The sequence below is a fragment of the Aythya fuligula genome, chromosome 1 (genome assembly GCF_009819795.1).
Source record: "Aythya fuligula isolate bAytFul2 chromosome 1, bAytFul2.pri, whole genome shotgun sequence".
Lineage (NCBI taxonomy): Eukaryota > Metazoa > Chordata > Aves > Anseriformes > Anatidae > Aythya > Aythya fuligula.
This window is the reverse complement of record NC_045559.1, coordinates 44,223,449-44,237,133: the sequence shown is the minus strand read 5'-3', so window position 1 is coordinate 44,237,133 and position 13,685 is coordinate 44,223,449.

The window sequence follows — 13,685 nt, the reverse complement described above, 5'->3', positions numbered from 1 at the left end:
GAAGAGCAATATTTCTAAAATTCTCAATGAAACCATTCTGTAATTTACTGGTGTTTCCTTCCACTCCCAGTCTATTACAGACCTAAATGTTTTTTTCACAGCTTTGTTGGAAAATTAAACTATGGAATGACTGAAACTCCCCACAATCCTTTGTAGCTACTTTTACAGCTAGTTTACCCTCAACACTGAAGATCTGGAGAGTGTTCTTTTAAAGGTTCAACTGAAGTCCTCCAGAAGCTTTGAGATCCTTTGGGATGGAAGAGCTACTGAAGTCTTTTTGTTATTGCTAAAGAAGAACACATGGGTCACAGATCAAAGCTGGTGAGGCACAGTGAGGCCCAGTCTGCACCAATTGGTGTCTTGGAGCTGTATCTTGTCAAACTGAAGCAGGAATGTCAGAGAAGCTGCACCTCCAATCTGGCCTTCCGTACTGTATTTCCTCATGGGAAGATCCCTCTACTACTCCTTCTCCACCTCCTCACTCCCAGGCTTTCAGAGGCCCGGACTCAGACACCCAGTTCACTACTGCACAGCCAAAATGTACATCCAGGGAAAGTGACGTGAGACCTGCAGGACCTCAGCCAGCTTATTCCATCACTGCTTGGAAAACAGCCATGGCTTGGAATGCCTACATCCACCCCCAAGAAGCTTCTCTCTTTTATTCTGAGCCCCCACAGCCACCCTTGGCTTCCAGGTTATATGTAGGCACTGAGACTTCCCACAGAAGAGAACAGAAGGGAGTGCAACTTCCATCTCCTAACCTGGAGGTGGAGAGATTTAATCAAGCGTGTTCCACACAGCTTAGGGCTCCTAGCAAAGGTGATGGAGAATAATAAGCCTCGTTCTGATCCTAAAGAGTTTCTCACAGAGACTTTCCCTATAGTCATCACACTCTTCAGGGACACAGGTTCACCTGCTGGACACAGCAGAAGCCTGATCTAACACTCTGCAAATCATTCACCTTCAGGCTCTCTCCAGCTCACACAGAGGCCATGGCTTCTGTTACATCCCTATCTTTTTAGAATGACATCCAAGCTGCACTGAAAGACTTTAAATGGTGAAGAGCTTATGTTCCTAAACTGTCCCCCTGGCTAACCAGCCTCACAACTTAGAGTGCACACCCTTTTTCTAGATGGATTTCAACTACCAGCCACTGAAATGACTTCTGTATTAGTAAGCTAAACAGTTCAGGCCATGCACTCAAACACTGGCATGCAATTTGCTGCATTGTTAAACTGTTAGTGTGCTTCCTGGCAAGTTTTGGCTTGTGCCAGCTACTACTCTCCTAGCAACACCAGGGCAAAGTCTGATACCACATATCAGGGCATCATTCCCAGCAGGTGGTTTGGGCAAGGCTGTCTTCTTTGGGGGAGAAGAAATTTTATTTAGAGGGATGCTGTGCCACTTGCCCTCAGGTTAAGAAAACTGGCACTGGATCACTTTATTTACTAGTGTAGGTGTAACCTAGATTGCAACAAGACCTTTTCTTCCAGCATTGTTTACTATTAGAAATCTCTCTCCCAAGTGAAGTATTTGTAGACTGTGATTAAGTCAATTCTTAACTTTCTCTTATATAAACTATATTTTGAGTCCTTTCCAGTTTTCAGCATCTTTTGACAACTACAAACAGAAAAACAGAAGACAGGCTTCCATTGCTCCACCATGACTTCAACAACCATGTTTGTACTCCAGGTCCATCCCAGCTTCCTCTCCCTTTTATAAGCATAGCAATAAGGCAACAGACTCTCCCTGTCCTCACCTGTGTACCTCATTTCCAGGGTCAGAAATCCTATAGGATAACTGTACAACACACTGGTTTGGTCCCTGACATAAACTCCCAGGAAACTAAGAGTTTACAGGAGGCCAAGTTTACTCTTCTGTACTCCTCTGCTATTCAGGTTAGATATAGTTGTTAGTGGGACTGAAAAAAAATAAAAATAAAAATAATATATATATATCCTTCTTGTTATTCTACCTATTCTACCAATACATTTAGCAGTGATGATGTTCCTAAACTGTTTTTGGTTGGTTGGTCGGTCTTTTTTTTTTTGGGGGGGGGGTGGGGAGGGGAGGGTTCTAAAGATTGTTTTCCATGAATTCCATATCCTCCATAGTGACAGCATGTTCCAAACTTTCCTAGTTCCCTGTTGCATCCTACGTGCACTGTTACAAGAAGGTAGCCCTCATGTTTTGTTGTTGAAATGCAATCAGGAGATCCAGCTCTTCCTGCACGATTTGAGCTGACCTTGTTGTTTTTCCCATCCCCACTATTATGTGTGTGACACACAAATATTGTCATCAATGGCCTGACATTTTCCTAACAAATGAGTTCAGTACCATCAGGCTTAAATTTTAGCCCCATATCAACGTTAATGTCTGTATTTGCTGATTTTCCCCAGCAGGTACTTTCTGAAGTTTAACCTTGATAAGCTTTCAAGCCACACAATAGAGGTGGTGTTGATTATCTGTGCCTGTAACACTGCCATCCACAAGAAAGTTTTTGTGTTGCAGCCCACTTACTCTCAGTTGCTATGGTCTTGACCGTTCTGTTGTAAAGCAAAGATAACTGTACTACAAATGAAAAGATGTTTTTGTGTAAGGCGTTGCTTCTGAGCACAGTTCCAAGCTCAGCTGTACAGATCTACAGAAATGCCACTTGGTCACTTCATCTCTGAACTTTACGAGGACAGCAAGGCTCAGTTGTCCCTGTCTGAAGGGACACTGGGGGAACTGAGCCAGAAGCCACTACAGGGCACACACTGAAGTTACGTGAGCACGTAGACAGTGTCACCCTGTTACTACATCTGCTCTCATGACTCGGGGATACACTGATGCAAGCACTGCAGTGTTGCAAAGCAAATATTACAGCCTCACCAGCCCTCCGGTGTGACACAGCTGTCACAGCGCTGCCACACAATTGTCATCAGCTTGCTAAGCAACCTTGACAACAAGGCAGCGGCCTGTCAGTGTATGGCATGAAGGTCACAAGGCCAGATTTTCAGCAGCAACCTCCAGGACTTCTTCTGTAGAGCTCCCCTTGGCTGAGCAGCTGAGGAAGCCAAGATGTTCTCCAGCAAGCAGTATTTGCATGGATAATTAAATAATAATAATAATAATAAGCTGGGGGTAAGGAAAAAAAGCCTAAGCCTGCTTTGCAAGCACAAGTGCAGCCTGCAACTCTGACTGTGAATTTCCCTGTTGTCAGAATGAATATTCCTCCGTATCTGTTGTCCCTTCCTTCTGCTCCGTGTTTTTTTCCCTCTCCTTTGCACTCTCTAAGCCAAAGGTGAAGTTTCAGAAGTTAAATCTGCCCCCTCTGGTAAACATCATACCTGCCACCTTAGGATCATATTGTCAGCCCTTGAAAAATGACAGGTAACTTCCACTGGGGCACTGCTGCTTATAGGGACAGCTCTTTCCTTCAGCAAAGAGCTAAGTGGCATTAAGTGTGGAACATTAGATAAAGTCAAGTAGGCAAGCGACTTATTGTGCTAACTCTTATCTCCAGAAACACCTTTGACATGCAGAATGTTTGTTCACAGTGATTACCTGGGTGGAGAGGTTATTGTTGCTTAAATTATTTACTTTTAAAACCTCAGCTATTTGCCTCACCCTCCTCCTGCTGCCCTGTGCACCTGAGCACTAACACACCTCAGCATAGCTGGGGAACACCAGGAAGGACTATAAAGAGTGCTAGGAGGGTGGCTCCTCAGGGACACATCTGACGAAAGATGTGAGACTTCCAGTGGGGCCAGTCATCAGCACAAGAGAGCAAAACAGTGTCACCTGCCTCTGCCATAAAGGCTGCTGGGCAGGAGTCCCAGAGGAGCAGAGGGCTCAGGTGAACATCAAGCCTGGAAAGAAGGCATATCCTCCTTCCCCACTCCTTGACCCTGCCAGATAAGAGGACGGAGTGAGTTTCTGCTAATTGAACAAATAGAGCTTTAAAGGCCTTATGCACAGTGCACAGGATGGATATGCTCTCTCCCATCCCTGTGGGTGTGAAGCAGGTCTGGCTTCCCCTTCCCAATGCTTGGTGTATCTTGGAGACTCTTGCACCATTCCTTCACAACTGGCTGAAGGGAATAAGAAGCAGAACTGAATGGAAGGACATGATTTTAGATATCCTGGTGACTTTGCTACCACCAGTGCATTGAAAAGAAACGCCTTTGGGTGTAGAAGGGAGATGCAAAAGCAGCACTGGGTTACTGCTTGGAAGGAGTCTGTGTTCCCTGAGGTCACTGGCTACACTCACATTGTTTTTTTATGGTGGACGGTTACACCCACAGTCTTTGCCCTGGCCAAACCAAGTTTGTTTCCTGGCCTGAAGTGTGTTCTGTGTCCTGGCCAGTTCTGGAGACCAGGAGTGATAGGCTAGGCTTCCATTACTGGGCTTCTCTTGGGAAGCTATTCCACACGTTAACAAGTCAGTCACAAAAATTTCCTGATATTCAGCTGAAAATTTCCTTTCACTCAAAGCCTTTCCATTACTCCAGGTATTTTCTTTTGGAGCTTCTCCCTTAAGCAGTGTATTTTGCTCACCTCCATCATCCCAAGATAAAATTTCATTAGTGTCTGAAAGCCCAGCTTTTCAGAACTGCCTGTCCCATCCCTGCCCTACCCTGGTTCACCCTCCTGTCAAAAGGAAGCATGCAGCTTGCCGTGCTGGGAGCAAGAGACAGATTTTCAGAAGTGATAGAAAGCCACAACTCCAGTGCAATCTCTGGGAGCAGCAGCTGTGACCATCTCCAGCTGCCCACAGCAAGTGAAGAGCCTGTAGTCCAGGTATGACTGGCCTGGTTGCTTCTACAGGCAGTTCTCATGGCTCCCAAAAACAACCATGCAGTCATCAGCAATAGAGTAACATCAGTATCACAGGCCTAGAAATATTTTCCAAAATATCCACACTGAATAGTGTATGAAAAGCAAACAGACTGGCCTTTGCATTCTGAAACAGGGACCCAGATCTCTGTGGTGGCCACATTAGTGATCACTACTGCATTTCAGTGTCACATTTACCTCTAAGTATAGCAGTGGCTCATTATATTTCTGGACAGCACCCAGCACGTTGGGGCCCTAGCCTCTGGGCATTGCCATGGTGCAGATAACAGTACTAACAATTAATAATACTGTCTTGTTTCCTCAAACTGTTAGAACAAGGAGCCAGTAAGAGTATTAAGCACTGTGTTTGTCTTTCCTACCCATGTAAATTTAATCCCAGTGCTACAAAGGTATTCCTTTGGGTATATGAAGCCTTAGGGACACTTCAGCTCACAGCACAATCAACTGTATTTCCCAAAATACATGCCTATTCCAGGTCTTTTGATGACTGTATCATTCAAAGAACAATTCCAGCATGATAAAAGAAAAAAAAAAGAAAAAGAAAAAAAAAGCAACTTATTCCCTGGAGCTATTGAACCCTTGTTTCCTCTGCAGACCACTCAGGAAAATAGTCACAACACCTGAGTCAAACTCAGGTAGCAAATAGGCTGCATATGGTCAGATACGTGCAGACCATTGTACTACATTACGTGGGGCAGCCTAGAAAGACAAGTCTTTATGAAATGTGCCATGGCTTAAGCCACTCGTTTTCAGTGCTGTATTACTATCCTCTCAGCTTGTGTGAGCTGAAGGGTGCCTGTAGTAGTGTGAAGTAAAACAGAACAGCATCAATCACTTGCTGCAATAGTTAACTTTTAAAGAGGTGAATGTATACCTTTAATGTCTCAGCGGCTGAGAACTAGAAAATTAGTACAACTCTTTTATAATATATTCCCCCACCTCTGAAATGTATGCACCTACACATGTGTCTATTCTTCTCGTAATCAGACCCACTTACTTTCAGGGTAAAAGTTCACCGACCAGCCAAGAACAGCTCCCAGATTATACTACTGTACAAGAACATAGCCTTGCTAGCCTGCTTAGGCTTGCAGCATAAGAAGCAACATCAAGATAGATGTTTCCAGGCAAGTGAGCATGCAATGAGAGTGCAACAAAGTCGCACTGTGAGGCTAGAAGTAAAGGCAGCTGGACCCATCTGGGTCCCAGAGACGCAGCACACTGCATCGCCTGAGGCTGTTGCACAGCCAGAACAGTGAGTTCCCCCATGAATGGGCTGTGCTATGAGGCAAGGCACGGAACAGCTGACATTATCAGAACATAAAAGTGGACAGAATCTCGTTGGGGAAGCAAACAGGACACCTCCTCACCTCTTTTTATTTAGGGAAAAGACACACCTGCTTCCTCTGTGACAGTCCTGAAAGACCTCAGCAGCAGCTCATTGATCTTTGTCCTATTAGTCACGACAGGAGCAATTATGATAATGATGAGTGTGGTTGCTAGCATTGTAAACCACTCAGTAACGCAGTCACAGACGAAAGCATATACGGGCTAAGCAAACACTGAGATAACAAGCAAGTCTCTGTTCCAAGGTATTTAAAATGGAATTATGAATTATCCACCTTCCTGGTAAGCAGGGGTCAGATTATGTTACAGGAATTTATTCTGACTGGGCAGGGGAACGTGAAAGAATAAAACTTCAGTGGTGGAAGCGTCACGTGGAAGCTGGGTGAACTGCTCAACAGACAAAATGCAGCCCACAGGCCACCAGCTGGACAGTTCAAACAAAATCAGTTGTGGATCTTGGAACCTACAAAGTGCTTCAGACAGATTCATTTAACTGTTGCTGTGCATGTTTAACACCACAGAAAAAAAAAATAAGTCCCCTGAGCTTTAGGTTACTTTTGCTTTCAAAGTGGGGATTTGGATAACTTTAAACTAGGAAGCCCTAAACCAAATAACAATTGCCTTGTGGGGAAAAACGTCTGCAATCCTGAGGTCTGGCACTTTCAGAAGGATGTAGGGGTCACAGGCTGCTTCACTGACTCTCTTCACAAAGCCCCTTTCTGCCATGCATGCACAGAGTATTTAGACAGAAGGTTACATGGGTTGGATTTCAAAGCAAAGAATGTCAGAAGAGATCTTCCAGCCGTGAATGGCCTCCAGATGTGGGTTGTTCTTCTCCAGGCGAGGGGGAAGGGATGAGAATGCCTTGCGTTTGTCTCACAAAATTAAATGGAAAAACATTGTCTACTGAGTAGGCTGGGCAGGGAGAGAAGGTGGAGTCAGAAACTGGGCAGCACAGAACAGAAAAGCAGAACCACAGCTTAAATGGTTTGGCACATGTATTGTCCTAAAAGCTGTAGTCTCCGAGCTGGTCATTAAAAACACAGCAGATATCGGCAAATGGACATGGAAAGCACTGGATAAACCAAAAGGCAATTTTGTTTGCAGAAAGTATATTTTCCCCTTCCCAGAACTCAGCCAGGATCTTAAGTTGTGAAACGCCCATGGAGAGGCTGCTCAGGAGGCTGTGGCCAGGACTGCGTGATGGTTGAAACTGTGCTAAGCCACAACCAGCACGTTTCTGTTGCCAGCACCCAACAGTCCTCTACCTAGCTATCTTTTCCTCCAAAAAGATTGTCTGTAGACAGCCTCCTTCCAGCTGATTCATGCAAAATTACTCTCCTCGACTGATATTTGGCCCCAAGCAATGGATCTGTGCAAGCTGGAAAGACAGCGTCCCTGGGGACAAATTTTGCTCTCAGTTATTTCTGCAAATGTTCTACTCGTGGTTGCAAATACACAGAATCCAGATTTCGTTACTGATATGGAACTTGACATTTCCTGCTCGGACAGGTGTAACTGTTGGATCAGACAGCCAGAGCATAGGAAACCAGAGCATTTGTTCAGCAAGGGAAGACTAAGTCTGTCTTCTATCTCCTAAACGTCTAAGGGCATCTACTGCCCTGTCCGAGCTAGTAGGGAAAACAATGCTTTTCTCTTTTTAATAACATAACCACAGTGTTTGCTCACTTTCTCTCACATGGCCCTGTTTCTTGTTTATAATGCGGCCTAGCACACCAGTGCAATAAACATTAGGAATGTCCACAAGAGATGTCAGCTGTCGGTCTGCAGTCTCCTCCAGCTCATGGGCTCACTTTCCACCTCTCCTGCAATATCTGACCAGCTGTCAGATAATAAATTGGGAAGTGGCTGCAGGGGAAAATAAATAAATAAATAAATTGGGAAAAAAAAAAAAAAAAAAAAAAAAAAAGATAGAGAGAGAGAGATTTGCTAAAAATATAATTCCTTTAGTAGCCCAGACCAAAAGACCCAGCATCTCTTCTCTAACTGCCACCAGGTGTTTAGGAAAGTAATATAAGAATGAGAGAAACTCATAAGAATGGGATGAACTACATCACAACCTCCATCAGCCTGCTGTTGCAGGCACTTCTGATGCACACCCAGCGTTTGTGCTATTGCATTCAGCAGTCATGAAAGGAACTATGTTGTGCAGTTGTGCCTAACCTGCTCGTGCTTCTACAACATTCTGTGGCAATGAGCTCCATTATTCCTTGATGCGTACGTGGAAAATTAAATAGCTTGTTTGTTTTAAACCCGCTGCCTGATCATTTTATCAGGTGCCATTAGTTTTTGTGATACGAGACTGCATGAATGTTAGTTCTTTGTTACGTTCTCCATGCCATTCATGATTTCCTTTCAGGCATCTGTTTTCCAAGGCTACAACTCTACGCCTATTCAGAATCTGTCTCCTATTTCTGATAATTGTTGATGTCCTCTCTATTCTTGCTTGTGTTTCTCTAAGCTCATCAAAGAAAGGACCAGAACCACTTGCAACTTTCAAACTTTCAGTACCCACAGACATATTCATATTCTCTCCTTCTTTCCATACTCACTCTTCACATTTCTCTTTGCCTTTTTGACCTCCACAGAGTCTTAAGACAGTTTTCAGCAAGCTGTCTGCAACAATTCCAAGGTCTCTTTCTCTGCTGGCAGTAGCTGACTGAGAGCTGCTTGGTGTATTTGCACAGTCAGGTTGTTTTCCTCCTTGTGGAATTCCCTTGCATTTGCTGCCACTGAATTTCATCTGTCAGGGAGTGCCTCGTCCCTCCATGCCAGGAAATTTTCTGCAACCCTTCACAGTCAGCTTTAAATTGCCTCTCTGGAATGATTGCGGGGCACAAGTAAACTGTTAACTTGCTGTTCATGTTCCTCTCCAGACCATTACAAGTATGTTGAATAGCACTATTGCTAGCACAGAGCCCTTAGAGGTAGTTCTGATGAGCTCTTTATTGAGACTGACCACTTGAAGGGCTCAGGTTGATGTTTGTTTTCTTACTTGCAGCCCCATCTGGCAGAGCTCCCCACACCTCCTTCCCACCTTTGAGAGTGGCCCAGTGCACAGGACTGCCTGGCACCAGCCTTTGACAGATGCAGTGCATGAGGACACTCTTGGTGATATCCAGACCTAACCCTTTTAATGTCCTGGAACTTAAATTCAACAAACCTGGGGATGGCTGAAACTGAACACAGACACTTAGTTTCTGTACTGCTGAGTTCGGGGTTATGTGAGGAAAAAAATGGAAATTTATGGAAAAAATTTCTGAGTTAAAGCATGGGAAAGGTTGGGACTATTCATGTCAGTGGAGGATGAGGTGCAGATCTGTACCATTCCCTTACACATCTTCTCTGCTCCCTTGGCTTGTCTCATGCCTGATGTGCCCCTTCCCTTTCTCAACAGCTGGCAAGGGCAGGCAAAGATGCGCTGGGCAAGTTTCCACCTGCTGTGAACAAGCCTGCACACAGAAGGATCCTCCTCAGGCCATCCATCAAGAGTGGGATGGATCAGAAAACACATCAATGGGCCAAGTGTGGGCATAGCACACTCTCCACCCTCTTCTGCCAAACCACAGGCTCTCTGAGCCAGAATCGCTCAGAGCTTTGTCACCCTGATACTCTCCTTTGAAACACCCCAGCTCCTCCACATCCAGCCCCTCAGACTCCCCCAGCTCAGCTGGGATTCTGACCTGAAAAATCTGCCTTCTGCCCCTGAATTTGCAGTGGTAAATAACACCATGGTCATGCGGCCCATGCTTCAGGTGCCACACTGTCTCGGAGGTGAGAGGGGCCACCTCAGGGGAAAGTATCCCAGGCATGAAATGCCTCTGTGGTCCTTGAGACAGGAATTCCTCTCACACACGTGTGTTTTGTCCCCACCCCACTCCTCCATTCCCCCCGCTGCTCAGTGCAGCTGAAACCCAGTAGCAACATTGGCAGACAGGTTTAGTCACTGCACCACCTGGGTATCGATTAGACCTGCAGGTGGAAAACAAGTAATCAAAGCCAAGGTGTCAGCTTCACCAGAGGATTCTCCCTGGCTCCCAGCCTGGGCCTGGTGCCAGCCCTCACCCTGCTGCATTTCAGCATCCCGGCTCTTCCCATGGCAGCCTGGCAGGTGTTTATTCAGGCAGAGGCATTTCACTTCACATGTCTTCAGCTTTCATGGAAGGCAGAGAAATTCCAGAGCTGCTTTCCTGAGCAGCACGGAACAACCCAACACTGCTGACAGCCGGGACAGGCAGAAAACAACAGCCTCTTTGTGTCTAGGTCAGACCCTCTGCTACTTGTTACTGCCCGCTGACATTTCCCTACACAGCTAAAGGATTTTAAATTACAGTGACAACCTGGCCTTTCTTGTGTTCAGGGCTCAGCTTTACAAATAGCATGTGGCACCCAGCAAGGCACGGGTTGGTCAGCTGCCTTCAGCATCGGGAGTGGGACAACCAGCAGCTGCTGCTTGTGAGTGCAGTGGATAGTATAGGTTTCCAGGAAAGAGAAAGGCTGGGATTTCATGTCTCCAATGCACCCACATATTCTGCTCCCTCAAAAGGAGACATCAGAGACAGCAGTAAAACCTCTCTGAGAAAAAGATGAAGGTCAGCTACCAAAGTCTTTGCAGCTTCCTTGTTCATTGCTGTTTCCACCCTGGTTTCACTCTGCCTTCACTTGTTTTGGTGGCCATGACATGCAGAGGTGTCTGTTAATTGTCAGAGCTCCATCATGCCCAATATTTGGCCCATGGCATGGAGACAGTCTCTACATTGAGCTATGAAGGTGGAAACATGTAACTGGAACAATGGATGGAAGACAGCTCAAGGAACCTCCATAAGCAGCTGTGCAGCCTACAGGCATTCATTGCCTGGTTAGAACTGGTTTGCCAAGACACGCTGCTGCTTCTGTCACATGGAGCCTGTCCTTGCTGCAAAACTTGGAGGGGCCAAAGGAGACTGGGACCTCTCTTCTCCTCCACCCTGACTGCTTTTCTGACAGAAAAGGACTCTACAGTTAGGTGATACCTGTCATAACAGCTGCTCTGCAAGTGGTCTATGAGGCCAAAAGGCCTCCTTCTACATCATGTGTGGATAACATCGTCACCATAAGGAGTATAGCTAGTTATAAGCACATAGGTGCTCCTAACACATGGCTTGCTGCCTGTACAGCCACAGTGATGGAAATAGGATGTCCAAGTTGCCCATCACCTTGCCTGCATACTGCTCACCTTGACACACAGAGCAACACTGTGAAGAGGATCAGACCCTGCACTCAGAGGGCTTTTGCCCTGTTCTTCTGGAAGTGCTGAAGACGATGGTGCCTCTCATCCATCTGTCTTTTACCCTGTCTCAGTACACTCAATATTCACAGCCAACCTGGCCATTGCAAGTTATAGTTGGAGGTTATTCAGCCCATGTCTCATTTTGCTCAGCTTCATCCTCTAGTCCAATTAGGACCAGTTTTGTAAAGTAGATCCACACTCTTGCATATCACAGAAGATGCAGCATTTGTTCTCAGAAAGGTAGTACCTGCAGCTTTGAGGTTACCCTTAAGCCACCATCAAAGGTTCAAAAATCCCTTCAAATAGCCACATCCTCTTAAACATTTCTTCTCTCCACCTCCAAGAGTCCTCCTTCACCTGAGAGCTCTCTTTACCAGTTTCTCACGTCCTTTGCTTCAATTCATTCATTCTCATTTTCTGTTCAGCTGATCATGCGTCCTACAGGGATGGCAGTACCCAGACATACCTACTGAATTCAAGAAAGCCTTTTGTGCCATTGAGATACTTGCATAATTCTTCATAAGCACACTTGCAGTCAAAAAGCCCAGGATTTTCTGTGTTAATCATCCTCAGAGCCAGGCAATGTGGTGAATGTTCCCTTTTTCCTCCTCCTTATCCAGCTCATGTCTTCTCCCATGCTTCCAGCATGGAGCTGCACACATGGTGCCTCTGTTAGAAGGTTAACACTATATTTGGTTGCATTAAGCAAAGTATCACCAGCAGGTCAAGAGAAGTGATCCTTCCCTTCTACTCAGCACTGGTGAGGCCTCACCTGGTGTGCTGGGCCCAGCTCTGGGCTCCCAGTATCAGAAAGACTCAGACATACTGGGGAGAGCCCAACAGAGGGCCACTAAGCTGATGAAGGGAGTGGAGCACCTCTACTATGAGGACAGGCTGAGAGCTGGGGCTGTTCAGCCTGCGGAAGAGGAGGGTCAGGGGGGAGCTCATCAATGTCTATATCTAAATATCTGAAGGGAAGATGCAAAGAAGACAGAGCCAGGCTCTTCCCAGTGGTGCCCAGTGCCAAGACACAAGGCTGGAACACGGGACAAATGGGAACACAGGAGGTTGCCTGTGAACAGCAGGAAGCACTTTATTGTGCAGGTGACTGAGCACTGGAAGAGGTTGCCCAGAGAGATTTGTGGAGTATCTCTCCCTGGAGATCTTCAAAAGCTACCTGGGCATGGTCCTGGCCCACATGCTGTAGGTGTCCCTGCTTGAGCAGGGGGGTTGGACAAGATGACATCCTGAGGTCCTTCCAACCTCAACCATTCTGTGATTCTGTGATACTGTGTCTTCTACTTTGGAGGTGTCACAGACAGCCAGGAAACTCCTCAGTCCCACAGTACTGCTGGGACTAGAGCAATTTCTTGTCACAGGATTTGAGGCAAATCCTCTCAGCAATGAAAACATTCAGCCTTTGCTGTCATTACCACTGACAGAACCTCTCAGAGTAAAATATGGCTCTAAAATTTATGTATGTGAGAGGGATATCAGCAGCTCAAGATCTCTAAATGACATTGTCTGCCTGTTCCCTGGCTAAGTGCTGTATCGCATTGCAAGCTCTTCTCCAGCTCCGCTGTCCTTGTTAAGTTGCTTCCAATTTTCTTTCTTTTGCAAGTTCCAAAGACTCCCGCCCTTTGAATAGCTAAGTTTGGGTTTATTTTCCCCCAGATAATAGGTTTACATTTTTCCAGTTTGAATCTTGCGTTATTATTTCCTGCCCATATCCTGCCTCAAACACAAGGGAGCCACGAATGTGGTGACTGTACATTACAAAAGGAGAAGGAATGGAGTCATGAACATTTTTGTGTTTCTGAATGCACAAGGCACAGAGAGGGAGCATGTGTGTATGAGGGGAAGCAAAGCATAACTTATGTTCCCTCTGAAAAGACCAATGGACAGCTGGCAAGGAACAGGGGAGCAGGGAGCAAAGAAGGGAGGAGACCTTAGTTTGATGCTCAGTCTCTGTACTGAGGTGACAGGTTTTTCCCCCTAACAAGTTCTTGCTTTACAACCACTTTCTTTACAAAATAGCACTGTTTCAATCCCTGATTCAAAATCAGAAAGGCTGCCATGGAGTCAATGCAAGTTGTTCCAGTTCTGTGCTGCTGTGGCTAAGCTCAGGAGGTGGCCCACAGTGTAACAAGTATGGATGTTTCCTCTTTCAGAAGGGAACCATGCCTCTGCAGTCACGGGAATCATTTCC